General features: G+C 43.1%; 1 long non-coding RNA gene across 1 annotated transcript; it reads left to right on the plus strand.

Annotated features, from left to right (window-relative positions):
* Positions 1-8,177: 8,177 nt before the first annotated feature.
* LOC120397781 lies at positions 8,178-10,855 on the plus strand. The gene is made up of 3 exons (XR_005594004.1): positions 8,178-8,250; positions 9,741-9,816; positions 10,488-10,855. It is a non-coding gene; the product is annotated as an uncharacterized LOC120397781 (long non-coding RNA).
* Positions 10,856-11,896: the final 1,041 nt, after the last annotated feature.

The raw sequence follows: 11,896 nt of genomic DNA on the forward strand, positions 1-11,896 counted from the left end.
TTCTGAGTTCTCTTCCCAGCTTTGACAATGAGTTGCTGTGTGACCTTCAACAAATCACTTATACCCAAATTAAAGGCTCTCCTTTAATTTGGATGCCTGCATTTTTGGGTTTAGTGTCCACATAAGCCACCATACACTGGTTTTCAGAGGTGCTGAACATACACGCTGGGCCGGCTCCAGGCTCCAGCACGCCAAGCGCGTGCTTGGGGCGGCATACCACGGGAGGCGCTCTGCCAGTCGCCGGGAGGGTGGCAGGCGGCTCCGGTGGACCTCCCGCAGGCATGCCTGCGGAGGGTCCGCTGGTCCGCGGCTCCAGTGGACCTCCCACAGGCATGCCTGCGGATGCTCCACCAGAGCCACGGGACCAGCGGACCCTCCGCAGGCACGTCTGCAGGAGGTCCACCGGAGCCGCGGACTGGCGACTGCCAGAGCGCTCCCCGCGGCGTGCCGCCATGCTTGGGGCGGCGAAATTGCTAGAGCCGCCCCTGCATACACGGTTCCTTCAGTATAATTGATATCAGACCAGGTTCACTCCCTTGACTCCAAAAAGTGCACTCAGAAATAACTTGTCTTGAGCATAGTATCAATCCATATCAATGCTGCCAACATTCATCACCTCTTCTGCTTGCTCAATCACAGGGAGTCAGGAAATCTGAGGCAGCTGCTGAAAACAGGTCACCTGCACCCACCACACATGCTGATGGTGCCAAGTCATTGGGCAAGTTGGAAAGAACATGTTTAACTGTGTTTCATATGGATTATTAATGTAGCTGTGCTAAGATATTAATAACATTATCTCCGTGGTGGTCCCATACCACTGAGCCACAAAGGTCAACTACACCAGGTATTAGAAAGAATAGCACCAGGAAAAAAAATCCAATCTCTTTTAAAGTGACAGGTCTGAGCACACCTACATTTTAATATGTTATTGCCATTGTTGCATGACATAGAATTTTTTTCCCTGATCATATTTTTTTCCTTATCATATTTGCTATTAACATGTTACTTTTTTTAATGTCTTCTCTGAAAAGAACTCTGGTTGAAATTTTTCAAACTGTCTAAGGGATTCAGACACCCAGTACACGTTCATTTTAATGGGAATCAAGCATAAAATCCCTTAGGTAGCTTTGAAAATCTGGGCCTCTGAGTATACAATTTCATACCATTACAATAGCATGAAATATGAGTGCCAGCAACGGCATAGCCAGTTCTACAAAATCAGATAGAAATGTAGGATTCTTCTCTTGATCCATCCTGTTAGGCCTCTAGCACTGCTAAAGCTGTTGAGTTAGTCCTGCTGATGCTTGCTGGCAAGTGTGGCTTGTTCACACCACTGGGATGTGAAAATGGTTGGTAATACCCTCAGTTCAGTGGCAACAAGGGGTAGAGAGAAAGATTCCAGCTGAAACCCTAGGAACAACCCAGCAGCAGAAGACAATGACCTTCTTGCAATTTATGAAGTAGCAGGAAGCCCAACAAGAACGGCAGCAGGGCCAGGTTGCAGTCCAGTAGCAACATATGCAATAGTTCCAGAACCAGCTGTTGCAGAGACTCATTAACCTCAGTGCACAGTCCAAACTGCCGATATGTCCCAGTCTTTCCCCAGTCAAGATGGGGCCAGAAGGTGGAAGATGATCCAGAAGTTTACCTGGTCACTTGAGTGAGTAGCTCTATTGCAGCCCATTGGGCAAAAGAGTTCTGGGCTATTGACCCTGGTCCTTTTCTAGCCAGGAGAGATTAAAATAATTTATTGGGCAGAGCTGGTCAGGATTTTTTTTTCTTTGACAAGTCTTTTTTGTCAGCAAACGCTGATTTCTTGAAATTGACATTTGCATTGGAAAGGTTTCTTGAATCCAGGATGAGAGAGAGAAAAGAGAGCAACCCCAGAACAGCCAGTAGCCCAGTTGTTAGGGCACTCACCTCTCTGTGCCTCTGTATAAATAATTCAATATTCACTAAGAGGTCAGCTCCAACAGGAGACAGAGAGAGAGAAAAACTGGTTAGGACACTGGTTGTGGACACAAAATAGGAAAGACCCTCAAAACTGTATGAGAAAAATAAGTGGCATGTAGAAGAACTAGGGTTGAGTTCCTAATCTTAATTAGGCAGCACAGGGACTGCAATTTGGGTATCCTACATCCTAAGTGAGTTCCCTGATCCCATTCTGAGGTATCACTCTATCTTGTTTTTTCATGAACAATGTTGAAAGGTCTTATTTTCATTCAGGAGCAGGACAAAAACACATTTCAGAGCCTCAAAACTTTTCATAAAATGGAATTCTTGTTTTCCAGCCAGCCCTGTTACTGGATGTTAGGTAAATAAGCAGCTACACATTATGATACCATGAAGCCTGCTGCTTTGAATTGGTTGGGAGTCTTGCATGAGTAATACCAGCAAATGTTTCAAAGTGAATCTTTCTTCTGAGGTGGGGCCATATCCCATTGCTCAGCATTTGATGGACTTAGTGATTTGTTGAATGAAACCAGAGGCACACAAACAAGGAATGAATTACACTAATGAAACATGTGCGGTATTTAGAAAATCTGTGTGAAGAATGCAGATCTGGGTGTTCCAGGACTAGTTTTCTATACTGATGGAGACTGTAAAACAAATGGGAACTGAATATGGCTACAACGTGAAACTGAGCAATAGTCCATGAGATACACAAAAGAACAATATCTTAAAGAAAAGTGAATGGACATAGAGTCAAAAAGCTTTAACCAAAACATAGCCCCTCCTGCTCTCTTCTCCAATGTTATGAAGTGGGAAATCTTTAGCCCAACAAGCTTTCCTTGGCATCTGAGCTGTCAGCTGGGATATTTTCCTTCCTGATATCTGCAAGGCATCACAAATTGACTTCTGGCTAACTGGTTTCCATGCTAATATAGTGTTGGCAGAATTGAGCATGCTCTAAAATTCTAAGGAGCTTGGCTGGCACATACAGCAGTTGGATTGGGCATAGTCTGAGACTGGGTAGAGTATGTGACTCCATCTAAAAATGCAATGTTTGGCTTTCATAGCCTATAATGCTTGAATATGTTTTACAAAACCCTTTTCAAAGGCATTTCACCCACTTGGAACAGCGAATATCCTGTGTGGCTACAGATACCTGGAGATTTTAGTCTGGGTAGAACTTAGTGGTATGTTCAGGCAGTTTACAGTAAGTTTACTATAAAAAGGCATTTACTTTTGGAAGGGGTGGGTGAGAGTTTTCAAAGAACGAAAGAGGATAAGACCAAAAAACCCTAAAAATAGACACTTTAACCTTACATGTTCCAATATTTGCACAGAGATTTAGACACATAATCCCCATTAAGGTGAATGGGAGTTACAGTATATAGTTAAATCCCTATGACATTTTCTGAAAATACAGGGCTGTAATCTCCCAATAGTGGACACAAAATAGGAAAGACCCTCAAAACTGTATAAGAAAAATAAGAATGCAGGGATCTTAAAATACTAGGGAATTAACTTCTTTATGATATATAACATTTCCTCTTACCTCCGGTTTCATGATTCTGCTTTTATGATTTGGATAAATGACAGCAGAAAATATAGGATTATCACACACTGCCTGTGTGAGAAGATTAGTTTATGCCTAAAATGAAGACCATCTCTCGCTAGGACAGATATTTCAAATGCTTGAGGCAGGGGCCTGGCTATATGCAGATATAGGCTTGGCACGATGGGCATTAGAAGAGAGTGTGTGGCTGTTGCAAGAGGAGAGCAACAAACATTCAATAAGAAGTGGGGAAATTACACTAGACATACCACAAAAGAGGCAGAGGCAGACTTCTGTGCATGAACAGATGCTGAAATGGAAATGAGCTTTTCAGTGAAGGCAGATAATGCCCATACTGTGGCACTGTAGATGCAAGGGCAGAAGTCCAAATGAAATCAAAGTCTCTGCCTCATGATCCACCCATTGTGCACCCAAAGCACCCATTAAGGGGCAGCGACCATCAGACTTTGTTTATGGGTCATCATGATGGAGTTCAAATCCAACTACAAGAGCTTCATTATTATTTCTGACTCCAACTTCTGCACTATCAGCCACTGCACTCGGGGGTGGGAGGGTCGTGCTGCTTCAGTTCAGAATGCTAACAGCTGAAAACAATTAAAATTCAAACTGAATTCACTCACTTGTATTCTCGAGGAATGGCCCAGTTCATAGTTGTAATGCTTTATGTCAGCACAAGAGAATAACAGCATTTGAATGAGGTAAAGGGTAAAACATTACCCCCATGAAAATCAATGGCAAATCTGCCATGGGCTTCCATTAAAATTCAGGAACTGCTGATACCTAGTGTTGTGCTTAGAACACTAGAGCGTATCTTGTGGTAAGACTGTTTTCTATAACCTTTTTCCCCCATCTGTGAGTGGCATCTTTCTCCACTTCAAGAAGGAAGCTTTGTGGGTGTGGGGGACGTGTGTGGTCATATTGCAGTAATTAAGTTAAAAGATGAATAGCAGATGCCCAAGTTTTTGCCTCCCCCGGCCACATTCTGCCTACATTTTAGGTAAATTTAGATTTTGAAAGCCTAGAGATTAGATTGCTGACCTGTTACTTCTAGAATCTATCATTTAAAAAGAAAAGAAAAGAAAAGAAAAGAAAAGAAAAGAAAGATTGAATCCTTATGTAAATCCCTGTAGCTCTCTTGAAGTCATTGGAGCTAGGGCATTTACACCAGCTGAGGACCTGACCTGGAGTCTCTGGCCTTAGCATTACATGATAACTGTATACATTAGTGCTGAGGCCCAGACCCTCAAAGGGTTTTAGGTGCCTCACAATGAAAGATAGAGGCACCTAAATATCTTTGAAGATCTGGGGCTGGCTGTATTGAAGACTTTTATTTCCTGCTTGGGGATTCCTGATGTCTGCAGGTCAGTTAGGATAGTTCTCTCTCTTCTTAGCTGGCAAGCAGAGGCAATTGGGAGAAGTAGGGGAGGCACAAGGATTGCATGTCATTCCTGTGAGCAGACATTTGTGGGGAGGGGTTGTGGGAAGTGAATGGAAAGAGAGAGAGAGAGATGGGAGCATGGAGGTCATGGTTGAATTTAGGGAAATAAGGAGGAGCAACAGAGAAGCCATTTCTGTCTGCAGATGTAGGGGGTGTACGGGGTGAGTGAGGCCATTAAGGAGGAGTGGTTCAACCATATGAGATGGGAATTTTCCCAGTGATTAATAATATTAGCAGCTTTTCAAAACTTGTGGCTGCCATTTTTGTTGCAAAGTGGGGACAACCCAGAAGTCTGTGCCTCACATTTGGGATACGAAAACTGTCTGGGATCATAGTTCCAGTGTGAAAAGTCACAACTGTCTCCTTCATCCTTCTGAGGCAAATTCCTTGTTTGCTGTGTGTGAATTTTCATACAGCACCTTAAAAACTGAGGTTCTGTCTGCCCTGCCTAACTATCGATCCAATGACAACTTTTACATGATTAGGCATTTGCTCTGGAGTCCTTGTACAACATTTTCTCTCTACTGTAGTGCTATGCACCAGCTGGTTTCTATCCTCCACCTCAGAGTGGCTGCAGTTCACTGATCTTTGTATCCTAGTGTATGTAGTTCATAAAGCACTTCACAAGGGAAGGAATTCACAGTGATTTTACTCCAGCCTAATTCCATTGAATTCCTTGGATTTACTCCTTTCCTACCTTGTTGAAGTGGATCAGAATCTGACCCCAAATCATCCAACTGAGATCAGCATTATTTATACTCATTTTACAGAAGGATAATCAAACCCAAGGAGGTTAAAGTCTAAATTGACAAAAGGACTCAGGCACCTAACATATTTTAGGCACCTACGTCCAACATTTAGGCACCACTGCAAATCCTCAAAAGACCCACTCACTTTCTGCCTAACTCAGTATGTGTCCAAAGTACCTGGGCACCTAAGTGTCCACTGTTAAAGTCCCTGAGGCACCTAAACTTTGTTGACTGCATGTGCTCAGAGCTGGCTCAGCATCTGTCTCATGCCCTAAGCCCTGTCAGGATTCACAAACTGACACTCACCCAGAATGTGAAAGAGTTGGGGTCAATCTCCCCACCCTGCCTGGTGAGGGAATTAGACCCAGGTCTCCTATATCCCAGGTGAGTGCTCTAACCACTGGTCTAAAATTGATAAGGGAGTCACCATTCCTCCATTTTTCTTTCAGGGTGCGTGGAGGGGACCACTACTATTTTAGGCACCTGACTCCAGGAGGGGGTTCCTGGCTGTGAATCCCAAATGAAGACTGGTCTGGAAGGAGGCACCAAAATTAGGCACCTTGGTCCTATTGAGGGATGGGAGTTAGGCCACTATATGAACATCAGCCTAAAATTAAGTGTTGTAATCCTGCGTCCACGTCCCCTTTGTGAATCTGGTCTTAAGTCACTTGCCTGAGGTTACAAAGTGATTCAGTACCATAGCAGAGAGTAGAATGTAGCAGTCCAGAATATTTTGATTCCTAAACACTGGACATATTGGAACTGATCCTGCTTTCAGATGAGTATAATAAATCAGGAATAACTCCACTGAAGTCAATGGATTTATCAGGGCTGCCCAGAGGATTCAGGGGGCCTGGGGCAAAGCAATTTTGGGGGTCCCTTCCATAAAAAAAAAGTTGCAATACTATAGAATACTATATTCTTGTGGGGGCCCCTTTGGGGCCTGGGGCAAATTGCCCTTCCCCCCCTCCCGGGCGGCCCTGGGATTTATACAGGTGTGAAACCAGTGCAAGTGGGAAGAGAATCAGGTCTACTATGCTGCTTGGGAATGTTAGAAAACAGGGAAGACCCTCTCTTATAAAGGAAAATACCTTGGGGTGGGAGGCTGTCCCTTTACAGAAGGAGAAAGCTGAGGTCCCTTCCTGATCTCCTGAGGTCCCATCCAGCCCTGATATTCTATGATTCTATGATGCATGCATTGTCTGCTCACCTCACAACAGAGGATCACTCCGTGGTGACTACAGCTGCAAAACAGCGGTGTAGTAATTTGCCTCATGATTTTTTATCTTTATCATCTGTATTTTATGATGTTTTAATTGCTATATTTTTAATTGTTTGTGCATCACTCTGGGCATCTTGGTGGGTGTTGCTTTATAAATAAAAGTATTATTACAATCATAGCAATAAAACTACAAGATGACAAAGGAAGCAGTTCCTAATATCCGAGTACTCATGAGGACTAAATTGCTTAAAAGTCAACACATTTCCTGATGGACAGTAGGAGGAAAAATTAAAAAGATCTCCCCCCCCCCCCAGTTCCCTGCTATATCTCGTGACTCTATGATTGGCAAAACTGAATATACACCTTCTTTTTTTTAAAAAGTCTGGTGTATCACTCACAGAACTAGCTTCGCTCTGCCCCGACCTCAGTGGCATTGTTTCAGACTTTTATATGGATGCACAGAACTAAGAAATACCCATTGTGCATGGTAGGGTGTGGGAACAGGGTGGAGGGAGGAGTGTGGTTTCAATTTTATAATGATCATTGTCTATACATGTATAACATCTGGTTTGCTGTGCAGCTTAAAGAATAGACATTCTGTGAACTGATTTTGCAGTGAGAAATTTTTCACAATGGACGTTGAGTAGAGCTGATAAATATTCAATGGTTTTTTTTCTTGTTTTTTGAGTCTTCGTCTTGGAGTGTAACTTCCTCAAATTTGTTGTTCAAAGCTATACACTACACTTTCTGGCAAATATTTTTAACTCTGTTTTGATCATGAACGTTTTCCCATAAGCATTCATCATTTGCAATTTCAGCTGTTGTGATAGGTCAGAAATGGCACGTGGCAGTGCCCTTTCTCTAATTGGAAGTGCAATGTTGCACATGTGAATGTAAAATGTTGTTCCTGTGAATATACAAATACCGGTACATACCTGATATCTTCACTCTGCAGTTGATCCAATGTCCAATGAAGTTAATAGAAAGATTCCTATTGACGTCAGTGAATATTCATGGCAGCAAAACACAATTGCTTGATTGTTTGCTGAAAGCAAGTATAAGAAGCAATATGGCGAAAGCATATTCATTAAAAAATTCCAACACAAATCATTGACATTTTTTGTACTACGTACTGAGCTGTAAGGGTGAGTTTAGCAACTATATATGAATTTACACACCATACATATGTCTGGTTATGATCTCACTTACCCCATTATACATCTGTATAACTCCATCTTTTCACAGCAAAAAACAACTATTGTTGGGGAAAACTGGTCTTCACAGAGGGGAGAAACCTATGAATCCAGCCAAGCAGAATGTGAGCTCTTTTCTCTGTTACAGAAAAGTGATACAATTCATTGGGTTTCACTTAACTTAGCAAACTTTTCAAGTAAGTCTACCACAATATTGATGAGCACAGGATGTGGTAGCTGCTTTTATGTGCTTATGAAGCTTTTATTTTCTCTAAGGTCATGCAACAATCTCCAACAAGTAAAGAATTACCTTACATTCAATCCCAAAAATGATTTAACAGTCTGGGCAGCACTGTGAAAAGAGAATGACTTTGGTAGATTTGGATTCAGTAAATTCTGATGATTATTTTTGTTGTTAGCATGACCAGAAAATAGAAAAAAAAAATCTTTGAAGTTATGTACAAACTTGAGTTAACAATTAAAGTACCCTCTCACTCCTAGAACCCAGGAGAGGTCCTTCCAGGTAAAAGTTAAGGAACAAAAGAGCAACAAAGGGGAAATTTGAACCATTCCTGCTTGTGCTATGTCTGTTCCATCGCTAAACTGAAAGATTCAAGCCACACTGCTCTACAGCAGCCACCAGTGATCAATTGTAAATGGGGTCACTCTCCCAATCTCTGCCTGTAACTGAAGCTCTGCCAGCTCATGACAAAATGAGATGTCAAAACGGTGCTTAGCATGCCCTGATTGAGTGAGTAACCCCCATGGGCAGCATGTGAAGCCCCCGTTCAGGAAGGCTAGCCCTCCGCCTCGCCTTTTCCTCCTGAGGACCCACCCCACTCCATCCCTCCCCCCCCAATAACCTGCCGGGACCAGAGGACCCCCACCCTCAAGTCCCCCACCATGGCTAGATGAGCTCCAGCTGGCCCACCCACCCTCACCACCCTGAGCCCCCGCCACCTGGAGGAGCTCTAAGCCCAGACCCCAGGGCTCCGGCAGGGAGCATTAGTGGAAGATTGGGGAGGCTTAGCCCCCCCCAAGCCTCCATTAAGTGCCACCCATGGTCACCCTCCACTAAACTACACTCCCTAAGCAAAGGGTAGGGATCCCAAATCCTAGTGAAAGGAGACAGAGGGTGGGGACAGGTGTTCCTACTGGGTGGAGTGGACTCTGATTAATAGTCCTAGACACCATTTGATCCACTTCCTCCCCAACTCCACTGTTTAAAGACAGCTGATTAGACTCAATTACGAGTCTTTGGTTTAAGTGATCAGTAGAGCTGAAATTGCTGATAATCAGGTCTAGCTGCTGAGCTTTAGACCTGCTGTGGGACAATATTGCAGTAAATGAAAGTGCATAGCCTGGTCTAGCAGTGAGGTTCCCCACCGCACACTGAAATCACTGAGGGCTGGGATAAGTGGTAGAACCTGAGGATGTGGCATTGCAGAGAGTGGCAGGTGAAAGCAGCGAAGCAGAGCAGTGCCAGGGCAAACAACAGTCCTAGCAAAATTGGTGGCCACAGCAGCCAGTGGGGCCGGTAGGGTGAATGACTGCAATTGTGAGTCAGTGGCAGAGGTGGCAGCAGCAGCTGAGGCATTGCTTAATGTCCCTACAGACCCTGAGAGTAGGAAATGAACCCACATCTACAGACTTCTGAACTCTGGCTCTCTGCAGACCAAGGACAGTCAACTGTGAGTGGGGTGCAGTGGAGGGATCAGGGAGTGGTGTATTAAAGAGACATTCATTCATTCATTGGCCACTGAGGCAAAGGAAACTGCCCAACACACTGTGGGCTCGGATTGGCTTACAATTGCACGTTTTTGAATGTGTTTTTTTTTTTCCCTAAACTAATCCTTGGGTCCCTTTCCCTTTTAATAAAAGTTCCCGTTTGCTATACACAGACTCAATGCCTGTGAGAGGGAGAGGGGGAATATTGCCTCTTAGAGGTGCCTAGGGATGGTGTTAAATTTTCCCAGATAACTGGGTGGGGGCTCGAACCAGTTCTGTGTTGTAGTGTTAAGAGGAACCCCTAGATATTGAACCTGGCCCTAGTTGCTGCTGACTCCCACCTGGCAAAAGGTTTACAAAACGTGTCTTTTCAGTTAACAAAGGTGGGCTAGCAAGGCCACTGAGGAGGAGTGGAACTGCCAATGTGAAATAGGATTTTTTCCAGTGATGCATAGTGTAGCAGCCTCTGAAACATATGGCAGTAATTTTTGTAGCAAAATGGTGGTGGGAGGGGAGGAGGGAATATGCTTTAGATTTTAGATACCAGAACTTCCCACAACCCCCCTCCCTCCAATTGTCTACTCACAAGAATGACATGCAATCCTTTTTTCTCCCAATTGCCTCTGTTCACCAGCTGAGCGGGGAGAGAAGTATCTTAACTGACCTGGAGACATCAGGAATCCACCAAAGGAAACAAGTCTGCAGTATGCCCAGGCCCAGATCCTCAAAGATATTTAGGTGCCTAACTCCCATTGTGAGGCACTAGTATTTCTCCTTCTGATTGCACAGCAGCTCAGAGGGGCAAGAGGACAGTTGCGTTTTTCAAGGGTAGGAGGAGGGAATGAAGGGAAGACCAATGAGAACTTGAGCCAGTCTCTGTGTGTACCAAGAGTTGTATTTGTCAGAAACAATCAGTCTGCCCCTTGCAGTGCTCCGAAAGCTGTTGAATGCGAAGTGCCTAGATAGAGCAGAAATATAATATTGATATATCCCAAAATCACACCCAGGCAGTTTTATGAACACACAATGAAAAATTACATTTAAATCTGACCTTGAAAATCAGCTGCTTTAAAAATAAAAATTCCTCTCATAAAAAGCACGCTATGTTTTTATTGCATTTAGTCCAAAGGACCATTTAGTCCAAGGGAGCCTTCCTTCCTTTTATCTCTCTCTCTCTCTCACTCTCTCTCTCACACACTCACACTTTAAAAAAAAAAAACAACTCCCCTGTTTTGACTTTCATTTGCTCTTCACAGCTGAAATAAATGGTTAATCTCTCAAGGGAGCATGCATGCTATTTGTTATTGATTTTATAGCTCAATAACAGAGCAGTTCTGTGAACAGGTTGGTATCAGATTAGGAAACAACCACTTAGAAGGAGACACCAGCTGTGCACTTGTGATAAATTACATTTTTTCCTATGAATTTTATACCTAGTTATAGCTAGTTTACAGGATTTGGCACCATATGGGCTGCCTGCTGGTGAGGTAACATTCACAAAAAATCCTTCCGTGGTTAAAGAAGCAACCCCTTTTTGGAGGCGTTTTTTGGAATAGTGTATCATAATCAGAGCTTTGGGAATCATGAAAGGTTTGGCACCCATCACTGTTTTCTGGATTTACCACAGACGTGAGGTTGTATAAAACAGGATCCACAAATGGCAAACATGATAACATTAATACTCAGAGAACTTGGAACCAATGTGTCCTAAAAACAGGGATTTTACAAAATATATATAAATAAATGGTTTGATTGGTTTTGGAGCTGTGTAAAGGAAAAATCTCTGCAGTTGCATACGGGGAAAAGAGAAACTCAAATGAAATATTGAATTGCTTTCCACAAATCACTCATGCAGTACAGTGGTTGCCATTAAAACCTTTACAATTGTCATTTGTAAGTAATAAAAATTATCACAGTATTTGCAGAATACAGGAATAATGTTAATTAGGAAAATGATAAAATTGTAAATATTTTAATGGCAATCACTGCGTTTGAGCAGAATAGGCAGCTCGCAAAAGTAGTTTGCAAAGTACAGTATATTCA

This window comes from Mauremys reevesii, linkage group 2, assembly GCF_016161935.1.
Source record: "Mauremys reevesii isolate NIE-2019 linkage group 2, ASM1616193v1, whole genome shotgun sequence".
In the NCBI taxonomy this organism is placed as follows: domain Eukaryota; kingdom Metazoa; phylum Chordata; order Testudines; family Geoemydidae; genus Mauremys; species Mauremys reevesii.